Below are 10,611 nucleotides of genomic sequence, written 5' to 3'. Positions count from 1 at the left end.
GATGACACAAACAAATGGAAATACATCCCATGCTCATGAATGGGTAGAATCAATAGTGTAAGAATGACCATACTGCCAAAAGCAATCTACAAATCTGATGCAATTCCCATCAAAGAACCACCATCATTCTTCACAGAATTAGAAAAAACAATTCTAAAATTCATATGGAACCAAAAAAAAAAAAAAAAAAGCCCACATAGCCAAACAAGACTAAGCAAAAAGAACAAGTCTGGAGGCATCACACTACCTGATTTCAAACTATACTGTAAGGCCGTAGTCACCAAAACAGAATGGTACCGGTATAAAAACAGACACACAGACCAATGGAACAGAATAGAGAACCCAGAAATAAACCCAAATGTTTACAGCCAACTGATCTTCAACAAAGCAAACAAAAATATAAAGTGGTGAAAGGACACCCTTTTCAACAAATGGTGCTGGGATAATTGGCTAGCCACATGTAGAAGAATGAAACTGGATCCTCGTCTCTCACCTTATATAAAAATCAGCTCAAGATGGATTAAGGACTTAAATCTAAGACCTGAAACTTTACCAATTCTAGAAGATAACATTGGAAAATCCCTTCTAGACATTGGCATAGGCAAGGATTTTATGACCCCGAACCACAAAGCAAATGCAATAAAAACAAAGATAAATAGCTGGGACTTAATTAAACTAAAGAGCTCTTGCACAGCAAAAGGAACAGTCAGCAGAGTAAACAGACAACCCACAGAGTGGGAGAAAAATCTTCACAATCTATACATCTGACAAAGGACTAGCATCCAGAATCTACAGCAAACTCAAACAAATAGTAAGAAAAAAACAATCCCATCAAAAAATGGGCTAAGGACATGAATAGACAATTCTCAAAAGAAGATATACAGATGGCCAACAAACATATGAAAAAAATGCTCTACGTTACTAATAATCAGGGAAATGCTTATCAAAACCACAATGAAATATCAACTTACTCCTGCAAAAATGACCATAATCAAAAAATTTAAAAATAGTAGATGTTGGTGTGGATGCAATGATCAGGGAACACTCCTACACTGCTGTTGGGAATGTAAACTAGTACAGCCACTGTGGAAAACAGTATGGAGATTACCGAAGAACTAAAGTAGAACCACCATTTGATCCAACAATCCCACTCCACTACTGGGTATCTACCTAGAGGAAAAGAAGTCATTATACAAAAAAGGATACTTGCACACACACGTTTATAGCAGCACAGTTCGCAATTACAAAATCATGGAACCAACCCAAATGCCCATCAATCAACCAGTGGATAAAGAAATTGCGATATATATATATGATGGAATACTACTCAGCCATAAAAGGAATGAATGAATGGCATTTGCAGTGACCTGGGTGAGATTGGAGACTATTATTCTTTTTATTTATTTTTATTTTTATTTTTTGAGAGAGTCTCGCTCTGTCACCCAGGCTGGAGTGCAATGGCACAATCTCAGCTCACTGCAACTTCTGCCTCCCAGGTTCAAGTGATTCTTCCACCTCAGTCTCCTGAGTAGCTGGGATTACAGGCACCCGTCATCATGCCCAGCTAATTTTTGTACTTTTGTAGAGACGGGGTTGCACCATGTTGGCCAGGCTGTTCTTGAACTTCCGATCTCAGGTGATCCACCCACCTCAGCCTCCCAAAGTGCTGGGATTACAGGCATGAGCCAAAATGCCCAGTCAGAGACTATTATTTTAAGTTAAGTAACTCAGGAATGGAAAACTAAACACCGTATGTTCTCATTGATATGTGGGAGCTAAGCTATAACGATGCAAAGACATAAGAATGATACAATGGACTTTGGGGACTTGTGGGGAAGGGTGGGAGTGGGATGAGGGATAAGAGACTACAAATAACCTAATACCATAAAAATCCTAGAGGAAAACCTAGGTAGTACCATTCAGGACATAGGCATGGGCAAAGTCTTCATGTCTAAAACGCCAAAAGCAACAGCAGCAAAAGCCAAAATTGACAAATGGGATCTAATTAAACTAAAGAGCTTCTGCACAGCAAAAGAAACTACCATCAGAGTGAACAGGCAACCTACAGAATGGGAGAACATTTTTGCAATCTACTCATCTGACAAAGGGCTAATATCCAGAACCTACAAAGAACTCCAACAAATTTACAAGAAAAAAACAAACAACCCCATCAAAAAGTGGGCAAAGGATATGAACAGACATTTCTCAAAAGAAGACATTCATGTAGCCAACAGACACATGAAAAAATGCTCATCATCACTGGCCATCAGAGAAATGCAAATCAAAACCACAATGAGATACCATCTCACACCAGTTAGAATGGCGATCATTAAAAAGTCAGGAAACAACAGGTGCTGGAGAGGATGTGGAGAAATAGGAACACTTTTACACTGTTGGTGGGATTGTAAACTAGTTCAACCATTATGGAAAACAGTATGGCGATTCCTCAAGGATCTAGAACTAGATGTACCATATGACCCAGCCATCCCATTACTGGGTATATACCCAAAGGATTATAAATTATGCTGCTACAAAGACACATGCACACGTATGTTTATTGCAGCACTATTCACAATAGCAAAGACTTGGAATCAACCCAAATGTCCATCAGTGACAGATTGGATTAAGAAAATGTGGCACATATACACCATGGAATACTATGCAGCCATCAAAAAGGATGAGTTTGTGTCCTTTGTAGGGACATGGATGCAGCTGGAAACCATCATTCTTAGCAAACTATCACAAGAACAGAAAACCAAACACCGCATGTTCTCACTCATAGGTGGGAACTGAACAATGAGATCACTTGGACTCGGGAAGGGGAACATCACACACCGGGGCCTATCATGGGGAGGCGGGGGGGGGAGGGATTGCATTGGGAGTTATACCTGATGTAAATGACGAGTTGATGGGTGCAGCACACCAACATGGCACAAGTATACATATGTAACAAACCTGCACGTTATGCACATGTACCCTACAACTTAAAGTATAATAATAATAAATAAATTAAAAAATAAAATAAAATAAAATAAAGTAGTTTAAACACTAAAAAAAAAAAAAAAAAGAGACTACAAATAGAGTGGAGTGTATACTGCTGGGGTGATGGGTGCACCAAAATTTCACAAATTACCACTAAAGAACTTACTCAAGTAACCAAATACCACCTGTATCCCAATAACCTATGGAAAAATTTAAAAATTAAGTAAAAATAAACTTTATTCTTAAACTTAGGTTTTTAAAGATTTCCTTAAGATGTCTAAATATCCAAATATTATCTATATTTTAACTAAGATTTAGTCGGGAAAATATATTAAATGGTGATTGTATTTTGAAACACAATTGATCAAAGAAAGTTATTTTTCCAAAATATTATTTGGATTCATGCTTTGAACAAAGTTTTCTGTATTAAAACAGTAAAGATTTGGGACTTACAATAGTATTTAACATCATTTAAAATCTACAATTTTTCATTTCTGATTTTGGTTACAGTTGGAGAGAAGAAAATATAAAAACAGCTATTGAAGTTTAGTTTTTCCATATTACTTGGAAAACATGAGGCATATAATTATAACTTTGGATATATTATAGTCCATTTTCAGAATCTTTCAGATATTATTCTGCCATATGAAGTAAATCACTCATAAAAATATTCAAGCCACAATGTTTTCTATGACAAAAGATGGAGCTGACATCTTGCTGTAATCTTACCTAGCATACCCAATATTACATGTAATATTTTGGATAGAAGGCACAGAAATAAAGTTTCCTCATGTTCTAGGCATTATGTTCTTTGATGAAGATCCTCTTGTTCCTCAAAGTTAAGCCTCATTAGAAGATACTCTATCCTGGTTTGAACCCTTGCTGTTTGTTCTGCAGCTCTGGTAGCTTGTCCCAATCATCCAGCGTGGTATTACCCTTCTCAACACATCATGTCTTTTGCAGAGAATAGTTGTCTAATCAGTCATATTCTTGGAACCAGAGAAGATGCAGGTGTTTTCCAGGAATTATGCCTTTAAGTAGATTTATTTTTTCAAGAAACTGAATTATATTTCTCTTTTGGAAGCTTGCTCACAGAATGAAACTCATGAGTCCTCTTTTTATTTTCAAAACAAAGGTTTACATTTCCATGAGTTAGTATTGATTTAAAACATTTTATCTAAATGGAAGTAATAGAATATTTTTCTAACTCATATCTGTACATATCTCTATCGAAGTTAACAACTTGGTTTCTTCTTCAAAATTTAAACCTTTTGTAGAAAACCTATTCCAAGAGAAAACACAGAAATTTTGGAAGAATATAACAAAATTACAGAAAGATAATACAAACTCCACTTGGTGAGTTCTAGGTAGAATAAGATGAACATGATATAAGAAAGTAGAAAGATTAGGCTGGGCGTGGTGGCTCACACCTGTAATCCCAGCACTTCGGTATGCTCAGGCGGGTGGACCACGTGAAGTCAGGGGTTCGAGACCAGCCTGGCCAACATGGTGAAACCCCATCTCTACTAAAAACATAAAAATTAGCCGATCATGGTGGTGCACACCTGTAATCCCCAGGTACTCAGGAGGCTGAGGCAGAGAGCTTGATCCTGGGAGGCAGAGGTTGCAGTGAATGCCAAGATCGAAACTGAGCCACTGCATTCCAGCCTGGGTGACAAAGCGAGACTCTGTCCTATTTCTAGGAAGAGTCATTCATTGTTCCTCACATATTTAAATTTCAAAATGCAGGCAATCTGTATTACTAGAATTTCAATTTTAGTAATGGGAAAACAAAAATACCTTAAAACTTAAAATCACAGACACACACACAAATATATATATATATATATTTTTTTTTTGAGATGAAGTCTCACTCCGTAGCCCAGGTTGGAGTGCAGTGGTGTGATCTCAGCTCACCACAAGCTCCGCCTCCCAGGTTCACACCATTCTCCCACCTCAGCCTCCTGAGTAGCTAGGACTACAGGCCCCTACCACCATGCCTGGCTAATTTTTTTTTTTTTTTAGTAGAGATGGGGTTTCACCATGTGTTAGCCAGAATGGTCTCAATCTTCTGACCTCGTGATCTGCCCACCTCAGCCACCCAAAGTGCTGGTATTACAGGCCTGAGCCACCACTCCCGGCCACAAAAATGATATTTGTTAAACAAAGACTTCTTGAGAATATATACTAAGTTTAAACAAAAATACTAAAGGTTATTATTGAACTAATATTGTAACACATATTATTTTGCAAGAAATTGTTGACTTTCAAAAAATTAATTTTTTAGATTGTCAGGTTAGTACATGTGTATTGCAGAAAGTTTAGCAAGAAAGAAGATAAGAGATGTTCAAGTAGGGGTCAAGGGGAAAGGGAATGCCCTGCAAGTCTAGGGAAGCAATATCTTCAAGGCCTAGGCCATTAATAAGCATGAAGGTAATCCTTGGTGTGCATATTACTTAATCCCATATGATATCAAGATTGGTGACACTGGCTTCAATTGACTTCCTTGGCACCTTAAGTTTTCCTCGTGTCTCTTTAGACATTCCCTCTCAGTTTGTTTTGCAGGTTCATCTTGTGTATTAGGCCATTCTTGCACTGCTGTAAAGAAATACCTGAGACTGGTAATTTATAAGAAAAGAGGTTTAATTGGCTCATGGTTCTGCAGACTGTACAGGAAGCACAACGTTGGTATCTGCTTCTGGGGAGGCCTCAGGATGCTTAAAATCATCTCAGAGGGTGAAGGGGGAGCCAGTGTCTCACATGGTGGGAGCAGGAGCAAGAGACAGATAGCAAGGTACCACATACTTTTAAGCAGTCAGATCTCTTGAGAAGGCATTCTCTATTGTGAGTATGGCACCAAGAGAATGGTGCTAAGGTATTCGTGAAAAATTCACCCCTATGATGCAATCACCTCCCACTAGGTCCCACCTCCAATACTAGAAATTACAATTCAACATGAGATTTGGGTGGAGGCACAGATTCAAACTATATCATCTTATTCAACTCATTATTTTAATGTTGGTCTCTTTTGTGGTTATGTTTTAGGCCTTATTTTCATTCTGCCCATCCTCCTGGATTGTTTGTTTGTTTTGCTTTGAGACGGAGTCTTGGTCTGTCACCCAGGCTGGAGTGCAGTGGCACAATCTTGGCTCACTGAAACCTCTGCCTCCTGGGCACAAGCCTCCCCAATAGCTGGGATTATAGGCGTGTGCCACCAGGCCTGGCTAATTTTTGTATTTTTAATAGAGATAAGGTTTTACCTTGTTGGTCAGGTTGGTCTCGAACTCCTGACCTCAAGTGATCCACCCACCTTGGTCTCCCAAAGTACTGGGATTACAGGCTTGAGCCACCATGTCTGGCCTTCTGGATGGTTTTATTCATGCTCGGGATTTTAATTACAGTCTATATGCTGATGACTTTCAGATCTTTTTCTGGAATCTGAATTTCTCTCCAGTGTGCCATATCCACATATACAAAATAAATCTTGCCACCATCCACTAGTTGGCCTGGAAGGAATTTCGGCATCATCTTTCACTCTCCCCTCTCTCTCTCTTTCCCCAGTAATTGCCTGGTCTTTTAGAGTTCACTTTCCAAATCTCTCTCAAGTCTGTCAACTTCTCTCAATCTCTTGATTTAAATCTCCAGCATTCTTTCTGGGATCATTGCCACAGCTTCTTAGCTATACACCTATCAGTATATCCCTTCTCTGATGTATTTCCAAAGGCAGACAGAGTGATTTTTATACATCCACTCCCTACTTAAAAATCTGCAGTGGCTCCTCATGGTTCCCAGGGTAAAGCTCCAAATCCTAGTGAGGATGAGCATTGCCTTCAATACTTGACATCTCCAACCTCATCTCTTCTCACACCACCCCAGTCTCTAGGCTCACATCATGCTTTCTCTAACCTTTGGGATCTTGTTTATGGTCATGTCTCTCACCAAAATATTTTCCACCTTTCTTTTGCCCCCTCTTCCCTCCTCCATTTCTGATCTTGAACTTTTAACTCCTACTTATCCTTCAGCTCTTAGCTCATATATTACTTTCACTGGAAAGTTTCCTGGGCCCAAAGATTGAGTTGTATGTCTCTCTTATATGCTTCCATAGCGCCTTGCACTTAATCTCATCCTAGAACTGATCATACTCCTGTACTGGGTTTATTATAATTCTCTACACACTTGTTTGTCGTCTACACAAGATATAAAATGCTGCACAGGAGTAAGGATTGTGTGTTTTTTACTGTAACTTCTCTAGTAAATGCCTAGCACATGGCACATAATGAATATTTGTTATATGAATGAATGAATGAATGAATGAATGGTAAAATTCAGAGATCAGCATGAACTTTTAAAAACATATAATCAATTGAAATGAAAGAATCGATATTCTTTCACTTAAAGGATGGCATTCTAAGCCTGGTAATAGGTGAACAAATTCAGACAGGATGATAAATTAACTTTCTTCTTTTCTTTTTAATTGTTAAAACTAAAAAACAAAATTTTAGAGATGGCTCTTGCTACATTGCCCAGGCTGGAGGGCAGTGCTATTCACAGGTGTGATCATAAGGCACTATAGCCTCAAACTCCTGAGCCCGCTATCTCAACCTCCCAAGTAGCTAGGATTACAGGTGTGCACCACTATGTCTAGTCTCTTTCTTCTTATATAATTGTAAAATGTTAAAATTAAATCATTAATGATTGAGGCTGCATCGGGGGTAGAGGGGAAGTTCCCTGAATAACAACAAGAATATAATAAACTTCACTTATTTTGAGTTTTGCAATTATTTAGAAGTTCTTATTTAGTATGTAAGAGAAGATAATTTGCCTTTGCCAGTTTTAAGTACATATATAGTTGATTAATAGAAATGGGTTAACAAAGGAAATAGGAAAGTTAATAAAGAGCCCACTCCTCATTCTTGGCCTGGAGCTCCAGAGTTGAATTTAAACGCTAACTAACATAAGCCCCATCTGTCATTTCTGGTCATCGCCTCAGTTCTATAAATAGGAAGAAACCGGGACATACCTCATTACTTCCAACCAGCAACTGGATGAAGTGCTAAGGAATAACGCTGAACCAGGGACAGTTAAGTGTGTGGGCCCCTGGGCTCTGCTGGAAAGAGTAAGATCTACATTAAAATAACAAGCATTGCAATTTAGTTCTTTTATGTATACAAGGGGGAAAACTGCAAAATCATATAAGAAATTAAATTTTTGAGCATTTCAAGGAAATATTTTCCTCCTCTACCCCAGTTCCAGTTACAGGGTAAATATTTTTTAAATCAAAATGGGAAACACTATTTTTTTTCTTAAGAGAGTTTTCTTTGTATACTTAATCATAGCTTATTCTTATTAGAGCTACATACTTTGGACTTGTCTACGTTAAGAGAGTTTTCATGCAAGTGTGTTCTGATTATGATTTTGATAACTGATGCTGAATAATGATTACAGCACTTTCAAAGCTGTTTGTTTGCCTTTGCGTTCAACACAAGGCGTAGATAGAAAAGGAACAGGAAGGTTTTATCTGATCTGGCTATATTTTGCATCAGCAACTGACAGCATAGCATACTTTTAAAGAAAGTACCATTTTAACTGGAATTTTCTCTCCCTGACCTTTATTTAACCAACAATTTTATTACTGGGCTATACATTTGTCCATTTTCCCCCCAAATTGTGTCAACTGTGGTGAAGCTTAATATTTCTATCTTTTAATTTAATTTTTATATTTAAGAATATCTAGGAAAGAGACTACTATTTCTGAGTCCAGAATACACAAAATTAATTCATCCTTTAAATCTGTACTTCCTGCTAAAATCAATACTTTAAAAAAGATGTTTAAATCAATGCCTAAAACACCTAACATAACCATTCATCCTCTTACAGCATTTGAAACTGAGCATTTGCCTAATTTCAAATTGTTTCGCTTGTTTTCATTGTCTATTTTAATAAAATAGTATTTTTAACAGCTTGTAATTAAAGTTCCTGTAAAACAGAAAATGTTTCTCTTGAAATAGTAAATATCTCAAATTAGTCTGTAGCATTCCAGAGTTTTCCCAGAAAATGGTGTTTTCTTATTTGTACACAAATACAATAGTAATGAAGTCAGAGAATGTCAGATACGTTTTAAGTGAGGACACTGCTATATTCCAGAGGATCCCATAGCTCAGTCAGCAGAGAAAAGTGCTCGTAACAAAGGAGATCACTGAATGGTTTAAATTTAAATTTTGGGTCTCCTACCCCAGGGGAAAAAAAAATTGCAGCACCATTTCCCTCATCTTTTATCACTTACTAATTGCCAAGTAGATAGCTCTCCACTGCAGTGAGACATCATTTTAGAGCAGAATAGTAGGTCAATACTGCACTATTTTTTGAGACAGAGTCTCATTCTGTCATCCATGCTGGAGTGCAGTGGCTCAATCTCGGCTCACCACAAGATCCTCCCACCTCAGCCCCACAGGCACGCGCCACAAGGCCCAGCTAAATTTTGTTTATTTTGCAGAGACGGGGTTTCGCCACGTTGCCCAAGCTGATCTCAGATTCCTGAACTCAAGTGATCTGCCTACCTCGGCCTCCCAACGCAGTGAGATTACAGGGGTGAGCCACTGCACGTGGCCTAACACTACATTATTTCTAAGAATAATATTGGAAATCATTTATTCTTAGAATCTACTTGTAAATGTTGCATGTGTTAGAAAATCTGATAAGCCTAAAGATTCCCACATTCATTGCTGGCTACTCAGTCTACAGCACTCACTGAACACTTCCCTTGCTTTTTCCTCCCTAATACTCCACAGTGAACTGAAGAGTAAATGCTTTCGGTTAATGAATGACAACAGTGGAGTTGATGGAGTAACTGGCAACTCATTCTTGGTGTCCAATAGACCTTTCATTTTGAACAACAGTGACCTAGATCTTTTATAAATGAAATGCTTAAATTACTTGGTGAGTAGTGACTCTTCCTTTTTTTTTTTCTTTTTCTTTTAAATAAAAATTCCAAATAACACTGAGAAGGTGCAAGAATAGCACAACTCATCTTTCATCTTTTACTTAAGATTCACCAGATTCTTAATATTTCATTATAACTGTTCTTTCTCTTTCCTCTCTCCATATATATGTACATATATGTACATATATGTGCACTTAGTAGTAGTAAATTTAGTATGGTATCTTCTTGAACCTTTCTTTTACATCATCATGGTATAATTACAAAATTCAAGAAATTTGACATCAATGAATTACTATTATCTAATATGCATCCCACATTCAGATCTTGCCAATTGTCTCAGTATTGTTCTTTATGCCAACTTCTTAAAAATTGGAGGTCCAATCCAGGATATGCATGTCATGAATTCTATATCTTTTTAAAGAAAAAAAAATTATCTTTTTTTGTTTTTGGCTTTTCTTTTTTAATATTTTAGGTTCAGAGGTACACGTACAGGTTTGTTAGATAGTCAAACTCGTGTCATGGGAGTTTATTGTACAGATTACTTCATCATATACTAAGTCTAGTACCCAATAATTATTTTTTCTGCTCCTCTCCCTCCTCCAACCCTTCATCCTCAAGTAGGCCTAGGTGTCTGTTGTTTCCCTCTTTGTGTCCATGTGTTCTCATCTTTTAGCTACCACTTTTAAGTG

The sequence above is a fragment of the Macaca nemestrina genome, chromosome 3 (assembly GCF_043159975.1).
Source record: "Macaca nemestrina isolate mMacNem1 chromosome 3, mMacNem.hap1, whole genome shotgun sequence".
In the NCBI taxonomy this organism is placed as follows: Eukaryota; Metazoa; Chordata; class Mammalia; order Primates; family Cercopithecidae; genus Macaca; species Macaca nemestrina.
Note: the sequence above shows the minus strand (reverse complement) of the source record.